Genomic DNA, 11,241 nt, shown 5'->3' on the forward strand with positions numbered 1-11,241 from the left:
CCCCTGTCCCAATTTTTCAGACTTGCTGTCTGGTCACCCTAATGGTCAGGGAGACTGAAACAAGTCAGAGGCTTAGTGAGCTGAGCTACTTACCCATTGCTTTAGAGGAAAATCTAATGGTCTTCAATAAATAGTCAGTATCTTTTAATCTCTCACATTAATGCCCCTGTTATTTTCATAAACATAATCAGATTATTTGCCTGTTTGATTTAAAGGTTTACAAAATAATGTTGCTGCGGTGTGTATTGAGTGAATAGGAAGTATGTGCACAAACCCCATTATTTTCTCATAGGCTTGGTGTGTATGGAACATTTTAAGTTTACCTTGTCAAGCCTGGCAGATGACCAACACTCCTTCCCCCTGCCCTCTCCACCCCCTCCCTGCCCCAGTATAACAGATAAGAGAACATCAGCTCAGATGTGACTGAATCCTTACTTAGATGAGAGAGAATTTATTTACAATTGTCCTATTTGGTTATAGTTGTGAGCCTGAAACAATGGACTTATTATGCTAGAAAACTGTGCATGCCAAAAATTAGCATTACTATATATTTGCCTTTTTGTATTTAATGATTTAGTTTTAATTATGGAGGCATCAGCAATGACTCCATAGTCAGGGGTGCGTTGAAATTTACTCCTCAAACAGGAATAAAATCCCTTTGTTTCATACTGTAATGATTGGATTTTGTCTTCAAATTTGCCATAATAACTCTTCAGAGGAGAATTGAATTGGCATTATAATTTTTAAAGTGAATATTAACTAGCTTTTTGTAAAGGGAATGTTTTAAAATGTTCATTGTGAAGTTTTGCCATGTTTCCTTATATTTATTTGAGTACTTCTAGCTAAACATCCACAGTCCTTACAAACTCCTCTCTTCCACTGCTTTGGGCCATTCTGGCAATACAAAGCAGCCATCAGCCTGGCTGTACTGGCCACGTAACCTGGGTTTACAGCTCTCTTGTATCACTGGAATGGCTCAAAGCAGCCACAGTGCACTTAAAGTGTTATTCCCCTTACTAGCCAAAACTGGAATGAGATTTGCCAAGATTAGCTGACAGCAGTTACTTTTGCTTCAATCTTCCTTCCTGACTCATGAGATCTGCTCACCTCAGAGACCCTGGTGAGCCAGAGAGGCAGGCTGGCCAGCAGGAGGTTTGAAGCTGGGAGCTTGGAGAGGCATGAAGGAGAGATGGGGCTGTCTGGGGAAAATGAGGGTCTTGAGAGGAGTTGTGAGAATACAGAGGAATAAGGGGATTTAGATGGGAGACCGGCAGAGCAAGGGAGGAGCCCAGTCTGTATACATTGCTGCTTCAGCACGTACAGCCTGGGCTCCCCACCACAGTGCTGTATTATGCATCATTTACATTCCCACTACCTCCTGGGGAAGATTTTACTCTTCACAGCTGTAGTTCCAATGTGACAGACCTGCTCAGATGGCATGTGTTAGGCAAGAACTCCCCTCTAGGGAAACAGGAGGGAGAGGCTACCTTAGGAGTGGAGCTGGAAATGCTTTTCCTGAGAGCCCTTCAGCTGTAAGTCTCCCTGTCCCTGTCCCCTCCCACCATAACAGGGGGAGACTTGCTGCTAAACATGCCTCAGGAGCGGAATTTACGAAAGCCGCACAAGCCTTCTATTAATCATCCAAATGGAAGAATACATCCACCGGCAGTAAAGATGATTGGAGACCAACAGGGGGCCACTCCTTGTTCAGAATGCAGGTGGACATATGTGGGGTAGAAGGCAGGTAGCTGAGATTGAGAAGGGGAACTGATGAGTAGAGTGTAAGGGTGTTGAATGATGTACTGGCTCTTTTTTTTTTACAGAGTGCATTGGCGGCTTATGCAATTCAGCACCTTGAACACAAAGTTAATATTTTTTTTTGGCGGGGGAAAATAGAGTTATAGCAGGATTTTAATCTGCTGGATAACATTTGGACATTGTCTGTCTCCTTCTAGAAAGACTCTTGTTGTGGCTCATATTAATAGAAAAAAGGTACATAGGACTGTTGACATAAAAATATTTTATTACGCTACATGCCAAATTTCCTCTATATAATTGCCCAGTTTATTCCCATCGTCACACACTTTGGTGAACATTAGTAACTGCCAGGGGACTAGAGAATTCCCAGCAACTGAAACCCATGTTTGTTGTAGTTTTGAGGATCTTTCCATAGATTTTTTTTTTCTGTAAAGTCAAAACTTTCCTTAAAAGCCCTCAACAAACAACAAGAGGTGTCTCACCCTTTCTGCTGCAAAGGAAACTGCAATATGTCACTGTTCAAAGGTAACCTTTATGTCTCTACATTAATACACTGCTACACTGTAAACCCAATGTCCCCAGCTAAATAATAGCAACAGCAAAGGTCTGAACTATATCTTGATCCTTCCCCAGGCCTTAAAAAACTCAACAGATTTTACACGGTTCACATATCAGACAGTTCTAACAGAGAAAGAGGGACAAGCTCCTCAAATTCCTTCACTACTGTGGCATCACCGTCCATATAAAATGTAAGTTCTTTGGGCGAGATTCTGAGCTGATGTAAATGGATGTGGCTCCATTCAGTGGATTTACACCAGGTCAGAAGCTGGCCTCTTGCCTCCAAGGCCCTGCAAAACTTAGTTCCTGTGCATTCTTCTGCTCTCATATTTTCTTTCTCCCTTTGTCCGTTTCACTCTGCCCAATTTGCATGACTAACCCCATCCTCTCCCCCCTCTGTGTTCTCCTTTCACTCTTACTTACATGTTACTGCCATCTTCCACATCATTTATGCCCTGACAGAGTATGCCACACCTCCACCCTATTCTCCTTTGAGCCCCTCCTTAAAACTTACTCAGAAAGGCCTATAAACCCTATTATTTCGCCAATGAAATATGAGCATAATAGAATATAAGGTAGCAAATCTAAATAATGAAGTAGTAATTAATATTTTACTAAAATCTCTCAATACAAATTGTGCAACTAACAAATTTCAACACTCTCATCTATTTTACATCTTGGGATGTAACAAAGAACCCTTCTCCACATTGCTTGCAAATTAGTTGTCTATTAGATTAATTAGTAATGATTGTTAATAATATATTTTTAAAGTACTGACAGTGTACTCACTCCTGTAAAACATCATTTACCATGAATAGTTCACAATATAAAGAGAGAGAGAGAGAGTAGACAAGATATGGGAAGGCAAGAGGAGGGGAAACTAGCATTTTCTTATATTATTAAGTCATGAATTCACTTTGTGTGGGTTTCAGAGACATTTGTAAATCCTTCGGGACAGAGGCCTTTCCTTTCTCTAAATCACAGCATTGCACTGAGAGAGGCTCCTGGGCACAGCCAACCCTTTTCCAGTGTTAGGGTGGACAAGTGGTCTTGGGGTTCAGACTCAAGACTCTGTCTTCTCCTAGGTGTTCAGATACCAGGCTGATGGGCATGTTATGAGACCCTGAATAAAACAGAGCAGAACGTACTTGTAGATAAAGCTTACCATCGTGACTACAAATATTAGAGTAATACAGTGGTTCCCAAGTTTGTTCCTCCGCTTGTGCAGGGAAAGCCACTGGTGGGCCAGGCCGGTTTGTTTACCTGCCGCATCCACAGGTTCGGCGGATTGCGGCTCCCACCGGCCACGGTGCCCTGCTCCAGGCCAATGGGAGCTGTTGGAAGCAGCAGCCAGTACGTCCCTTGTCCCGCGCCACTTCCAGCAACTCCCATTGGCCTGGAGCAGTGAACCATGGCCACTGGGAGCCGCGATTGGCCGAACCTGCGGATGCGGCAGGTAAACAAACCGGGCCAGCCCGCCAGGGCCTTTCCCTGCACAAGCAGCGGAACAAGTTTGGGAACCACTGGAGTAATAATTGTAATGAAATTGGTACAATATGGTATTTAGAGAAAAGAGCAAACATTTACTCAAAATAGCATAGGATCCTGAAGTGAAGGTAGGAGTCTCCTGTTTGATTTTCAAAATGCATGTGCCTGGAGAAGGGTTAAATCTACAGCCCAATTAGAGCCATGTAAGTGCTGATATAATTAAGCAACAGCATCTTTAGAAACAAAGGTTTCAGAGTAGCAGCCGTGTTAGTCTGTATTCTCAAAAAGAAAAGGAGTACTTGTGGCACCTTAGAGACTAACAAATTTATTAGAGCATAAGCTTTCGTGAGCTACAGCTCACTTCATCGGATGCATTTGGTGGAAAAAACAGAGGAGAGATTTATATACACACACACACACACACACACACACACACAGAGAACATGAAACAATGGGTTTATCATACACACTGTAAGGAGAGTGATCACTTAAGATAAGCCATCACCAGCAGCGGGGGGGGGGGGGGGGGGGGGGGGGGGGGGGGGGGGGGGGGGGAGGGGGGGAGGGAAGGAGGAAAACCTTTCATGGTGACAAGCAAGGTAGGCTAATTCCAGCAGTTAACAAGAATATCAGAGGAACAGTGGGGGGTGGGGTGGGAGGGAGAAAAATGGGGAAATAGTTTTACTTTGTGTAATGACTCATCCATTCCCAGTCTCTATGATAAACCCATTGTTTCATGTTCTCTGTGTGTGTGTGTGTGTGTGTGTGTGTGTGTGTGTGTGTGTGTGTGTATATAAATCTCTCCTCTGTTTTTTCCACCAAATGCATCCGATGAAGTGAGCTGTAGCTCACGAAAGCTTATGCTCTAATAAATTTGTTAGTCTCTAAGGTGCCACAAGTACTCCTTTTTTTTTTTTTTTTTTTTTTTTTTAGAAACAAACACTCTCATTAAGGAAACAACCAGGTAAGTTTCTCCTTTCCAATGTACATGCCAGCTCCCTTATCTGCTGTATAGATCTCTGCTGCATTCTATTCTGCATTTGTGCTGCTTGAGTCAGTCCCAGTGGCAGTTCTGTGTGTGAAAGAATCACAGAATATACAGCAGAGCTCTGTCATGAAGTGTAGTGATACATAGGGCTACATTTTCAAAAGTGCTAGTTTGCATCTGCAGATGTATGATTGGAGGCCACAGTCTGTGTACGCACCTGGTGTCCTTGTAAAGGACAGACCCTGCTTAGTGCTCAAGTTAGGAGGTGCCCTCAGCTCCCATAAAGAAGTGCTCGTAACCTGACTGGACTAGGCCCTAAGTGACAACAGAAGTGAACGTCATCATGTCCCCCACCTTCTGCCATTCATCAGCAGGCCCAACAGCAACATACATTGGGCTTCTCTAAGTTCCATCTCACTTCATGTAACAAGTGCAGATAAACAAACTGTTAATAAAAATTGCAATTAAAAAAATGGTGCTTTGTGGCCCTAGGTGGTGGTTTTTTCTCCTTCCCTCCTGGGCTTTTCTTTTGGGCTAGATGGCCATGTATGGGTCCAGCTAGTGTCAATGGGCCATTCTGAGGCCTAGCTTTTGCCTCAGTATCCTCCCACACTTCCCGTTTAATGGTGGTGGAATATTGGGTCTATGTCAAGTTTGATAAAATTTCAGTGGTAAGGCGCAGGGGCTTGTGATATGCCAGTGGATTTGGAGTGTGGTGGAGTATGTAGTTTTGTCTAGTAAAGTCAGTAATCTCTTTTCAGAGTGATAGCTATGTTAGTCTGTATCAGCAAAAACAAAGAGGAGTCCTTGTGGCACTTAGAGACTAACAAATTTATTTGGGCATAAGCTTTCGTGGGCTAAAACCCACTTCATCAGATGCATGGAATGGAAAATACAGTAGGCCCGTATAAATACACAGCACATGAAAAGATGGGAGTTGCCTTACCAAGTGGGGGGTCAGTGCTAATTGAATTGGCTCATTAACACTGACCCCGACTTGGTAAGGCAACTCCCATCTTTTCATGTGCTGTGTATTTATACCTTCCTACTGTATTTTCCACTCCTTGAATCTGATGAAGTGGGTTTTAGCCCATGAAAGCTTATGACCAAATAAATTTGTTAGTCTCTTAAGGTGTCACAAGTAATCTCTTTGTGGGGTTTCAAAGCAGCATAGCAACCTACTTAATCCTGCACTCTTCACCTATTAACTTCCTTTATGTTCCTTTTCAGAAACTAGTTGTTCCTTTATGTTTCATGAATGTGTTTCTTATTTATATTGTTAGTTTTTTGTTGGCTTTATTATGACAGTTGTAAATATTTCTTAGTAAAATGTATTATTAATTGCTACACCTCTAAAGAGCTGACAGTGACCTGCTTAATGTGGAATATTCTTGGGCCAGCTGGGAGGGACAGGGGATCTTGCTAAGGATTGCTGGTCTTCACTTTAGACCATATTATATATGTACATTTACCTCAGAAGTTGGCTTTAAAACAATGAAGTGAAAAAGTGGGCCTAGTTCCAAGAACATTCCTCAAACTGATGAATTCTTCCTTGTCTTTGAAAAGTGCTTTCTGAACAGTTGTTCCAGCTTAGCTAAATTCTTAGCTGAATAAAGCTGTATTAGTTCATGCTTACAATTTTGTTAAAAGCAGCCACAAATCATGTTTCCCTCAATTTAGGAAAAATAGGAAACTTATTTCTGTCTTAAGAATTTTGAATGTGCTCATCGTTGTAGGTCCTATGTGAAGGAATTTAGCATGGATGTGAGGATTTTTTTTAAGGATGCTGACCTGCATTTCTCCCTCCTTTGTTCTGCTCACTTCAGTAGAGAATTGTTGTTCCTGGGCTTGAAACTGCTGACTATTGTGTGGCTGTTGCTGTTTAGGGAAGGGGTTATACTAGTTTGTTGTCCCTAGCTCATTTTTGTGTGTATGTGTTAGTGTGTTTTGTCTCTTGCGTAATGAGCAGATTTTCTCAGGCAAAAACTGTTTTTCATTGTAGAGACCTGTGCATTATATCTACATTCCAATCAAAACTGGTGATGGGTTTGTATCTGTAAATCCTCCCCTGTTCCTGTACTCATCAGAAAACTATAATTATTGAATAGCCTTTACTCACATGAGTAGTCTCATGGAAGCCCAGAATGAACATAAATGCTAGTGTGGCTGTTCATCACAATCAGGACTATTCAGCATGAGTAAGCATTGTTGAATCTGACTCCAAATGAGATCAAGCTCTTTAAAGAAAAGGGGACCTTGCAGAAGGTCTTTATTTGCTTGGTTGGTAGATCTGACTCCCTGGTCTGCTAATGCAATATCTTCAAATATTTTTCTAGCTTGTGGCTTATTTCTGAAAGAACTGTAGACCAAATGCACTGTAATTAAGCAGTCACTAGGGCTGTCAGTAACCTCAGTAATGTTTTCTTAAACAGGGGTCTGAGGTTTTTCAGGGAAGGATTTTTTTCCCTTCAATATTTCCTTCTGTCCTGGCTCTTGGGTATTATTTTACTCTGCAGGAGGGATGCAAAATGTCAGTATTTCTACTTTCTAATTAAAAAAAAACCCAAAAGGTGATATTTACTTTGAAACAAAATCTTTGTTTCTGAGAGTTAATTTTGTTTGTGTTCACTAGATTTAGAAATTAATTTGTTAATTTGCCTAATGTTGTATTTGTGGCATCATGCTTTCTAGGGGCTAGCTTCTCTGATCAGTCCATACTCAGAACTCCAGTTGACTGCAGGGAGAGTTCTGTGCACGTTCTCAGGCTCATGGCTCATCCAAACCATCAAATGCAACATTGCATACAGAATTTTTTTTAAAAAAAATTGTTTTCATACAAAGTGTTTAGTAATAACAAAGCAGAATTTAGAAAATACATGATGGATAAGCAAATTGTCCACAATGAAATCTTTTTTCAAAATTCTCTAAGACAGCACTGGTTCTTTTAGGCTTCAGTATGCAGATTCAATACTTGTTGGTGTAATTATTGCAATATCTGGTATCCATGCCTGCCCATAGACACCATAATATCAATATCTTCCAGGAAGATAGAAGTGTAGGCAAGTCTTAAGCATATGCTTAAGCCCACAGAGGTTAATGCTTATGTAGTTTGCTGAATAGGGATTTGTGTGGGTAAAGATATGAAGATCACTGTCTCTCCCAGGAAGACCAGTCCCATCCACCAAGAACCAGGGTGGCACTGTGCTGGTGAACTGCTTCCTCATGATCATCACTGATGATCGAGTGAGGTGGAGACTTGGACTCTAACGATGACAGAGAGCAGTGTTTGGCAAATGCGTTAATACTACATAGCCATTACTAAGGGGATCTGATTAATGACGTGTGACTGCTAAGACAGGTAAAGCCAGGACATGGTCCAGGGCTTGTGTTGCTAACATATTACAATGTCCTTGTAAATATTTTCCTGATAGCATTGTCACCCAAATCAAGATTGCACTCTGAGCTCTGAATTGTGATCTCTGAGATTTTTTGTCAAGTTCTGCTCAACCCCACTGTTTCTAGTTATGGAGTAATATCACATAGGCTAGCTGCCCTGGTTACACTTGTCTGTTTCACCAGGCAGTCACAGATTTGATCTCTGATTGACCTTAAAGTAGCAGACAGAAGGCAAGTTACATAACCAAATGAGGGGAGAGAGGGGGGAAGGGAGGAATTAAAGAAAGTGGTGTGTTTCAGTTATCTTCTGCCCTGTGCAAATGCTTCTCTGCATTATGGTATATCACAAGGACAACTAATTTATTTTTCCAGCTAAAAGTCATTCCCTTAGTCTCCTGAAGATTGTAATACTTTGGTCTACTTCGATTGTTGGGTTTAGTAGCTGGGTGGTGTTGGTGTCCTGTGATATACAGGAAGTCAGACTAGATGATCTAATGGTCCTTCTGGCCTGAGACTCTGTGAATGTATGAATCCTCAGTTGACATTAATGGACACGTTTCTGTTGCCTTCAGAGGAATTGTGCTTATTTACATCAGCTCAGTATCTGGCCAGTAAAAGCAATGTAGCCATCTTTCTATGGAGTACAAGCTTGTCAAATTATATAAGCAGAGGAATCAGTCACAAAGAAAGAACCTATTGATTACTGATCCAATTACATAAGGCTCTTGTTAGGATTCTTTTGTACTAACGTGTACAGTTTGGTCACCAGGTTGAAGAAAGGACATTTTAGTGTTGGAAAGAGTCCAGAAGCCATAGTCATTGAGAATGGAATACTTTTACTCCTAAAAAACTGAGATGATAGAGACCAAATTATGGTACACAAAAAATTTAGCAAAGCATATAGTGAGCTTGGAATAATTCCATTCAGGCTAAAGATAAAGGCATACCATGAACTTGAGCAAGGAGAGATTCAGATTAAAAATAAACAAGAATCGTTATGAGTGTTGTAGTACAACTTTGAATTTATATAGCACCTTTTACCTAAGAATCTCAAAGTACTTTTTTAACATTAACCAATTAAATCTCATGGTAATTAAGAATTATTATTGCCATATTCTTCTTCTTAGCATATGCACAACGTGCCTCAGGTGGCATGTGACCAGGATTCATCACTGAATTTGGTCCGTTGGTTGGATCACTAGGTTCCCTGGCCCGGGCTGGGTACTGAGAGGGAGTGTGATGTGAATGCTGATCCATGCCCCCCATCCCCATATTACAGATGGGTAAACTGAAGAATGGAGAGGTTGAATGATTCATCCAAGGCAACACTGTGACCCATTGACTACTCCAAGAATAGAAATTGGATATCAAATTTAGCCCTTTGCATAGGTGGGTAGAACTCACTGGCTTTTCCTCCCTCATTTCATATACATTCTGCTTCCAGATATTATTGTATGGCTTGAAAATTGGCTAACCACATACAAAAGGTAACAAATGGTAAATGACAATGGGTGGAGTTGAGGAGATGCATCTAGTAGGGTGCTCCAGGGATTAATTTTATGTCTGGTTTTATTTCACTTCTTGATTAATGGGCTAGAAGGGGAATAAAGAGCCCATTTCATTAATTTTCAAAAGATGCTACAATAAGAGTTGTGGTGAACAGCAGAGAGGACAGAATAATATGAAGGGACCTTGATAAGTTAAGGTATAGGCAGGAAATAAGAGATTCAGCTTGGAAAACCTTCTGCGTTAGGGGACTAGTAATCAAACTCAGAGGCAGTCGCTGGGAAAACAGGATGCGGCAAAAGGCCTTTGGTTTGAGAGTGGGTGAATTATTCTATATGAGTCTGCCATGTGATATGGTAGCATAAAAGTCCAATGCAATTTTATGCTGCCTATTTATTTGTTTGGATTTATAAAAAAACATTTAAAAGTGCCTATCCTATGCCCAGTGCCATTTATATACATTAAACATACAGTTCCTGCAGAAGCTGGACATAAACCAGCAGTCCCCTCTCATTCCATAAATTAAGCAAACAAAAGTACTTATCCTCCTTTAAATACAAACCTTGGGTGCCTTCTCCCTCCCACAGAGCCCATGAAAATAGATGGCTTTGCAGCATGCTCTCCAGGTAAAGTGTTTTGTCCATTTCAAACTAAAGTCATAGACCCCTTATAAAGAACATCCTGCCAGCAGCCTCCCTCTCTTAAGAGAAGGGGACTCCAGCTCAAGCATCTTCACTAATGTCAACTGCAGTAGAACTGCATGGAGAATAAGGTGGGTCAGATCCCAACCATTTAAGACTTTTCATAGGTAAAAATGAACAACGTTACCTGGAAACCAACATGTAGGGACATATTCATATGTATAGACATGAAGTATTTTTGATCCAAAACCCATTACAGTCAGTGGGAGTAGTTCCATTCCCTTTAGATCAGGCCCTTTATGTGAAAGATAAAGGATACCCTCTCTACATTTTGATGAAGTTGCACCTGGAATGTGTGTTAACTTCTGGGCATTTCATTACTAGAAAGATATTAACAAAACAGAGGGAGAAGCAACCAAAATGGTCAGAGAAGAGCAACCAAAATGGTTAGGAGGCTGGATCTCTCTCTCTTAGTTCTCTCCTAGATATTTGCATTTGTAGAGACCTATGAAGAAAGGCCAAAGATCTGCACCACAATTAAATAGCCCAAGCCTGAGTCAGGTTACATGGAATAGCTGTGGGTGTTTAGTGGCAGTTTCATTGTGCTAGGTGCTATAGGAAGACAAATGTATAGGTGTTTGGGTCAGAAAAGATATTCTGGTGTTAGGTATTTCTAATAACCCAATAGTGTGTTGCAGCAAAGCATGTTGAATTATTTAGAAATGTTACATTGCTGGGAAAATTCATAATGGTGAATAAAATTCTGCTGGGAAAGAAAAAGGGCACTAGTGATTTTGGGAGCAAAACTACAAAGGGAAGAAATGAGCTTATATTATGTGCTAAAGAAGTTATTTCAATGCAAGAATCTGAAATTACATTTAGCTGAAAATGCTTCAGACCTCAAAG

The sequence above is a fragment of the Dermochelys coriacea genome, chromosome 11 (assembly GCF_009764565.3).
Source record: "Dermochelys coriacea isolate rDerCor1 chromosome 11, rDerCor1.pri.v4, whole genome shotgun sequence".
NCBI classification, from domain to species: Eukaryota; Metazoa; Chordata; order Testudines; family Dermochelyidae; genus Dermochelys; species Dermochelys coriacea.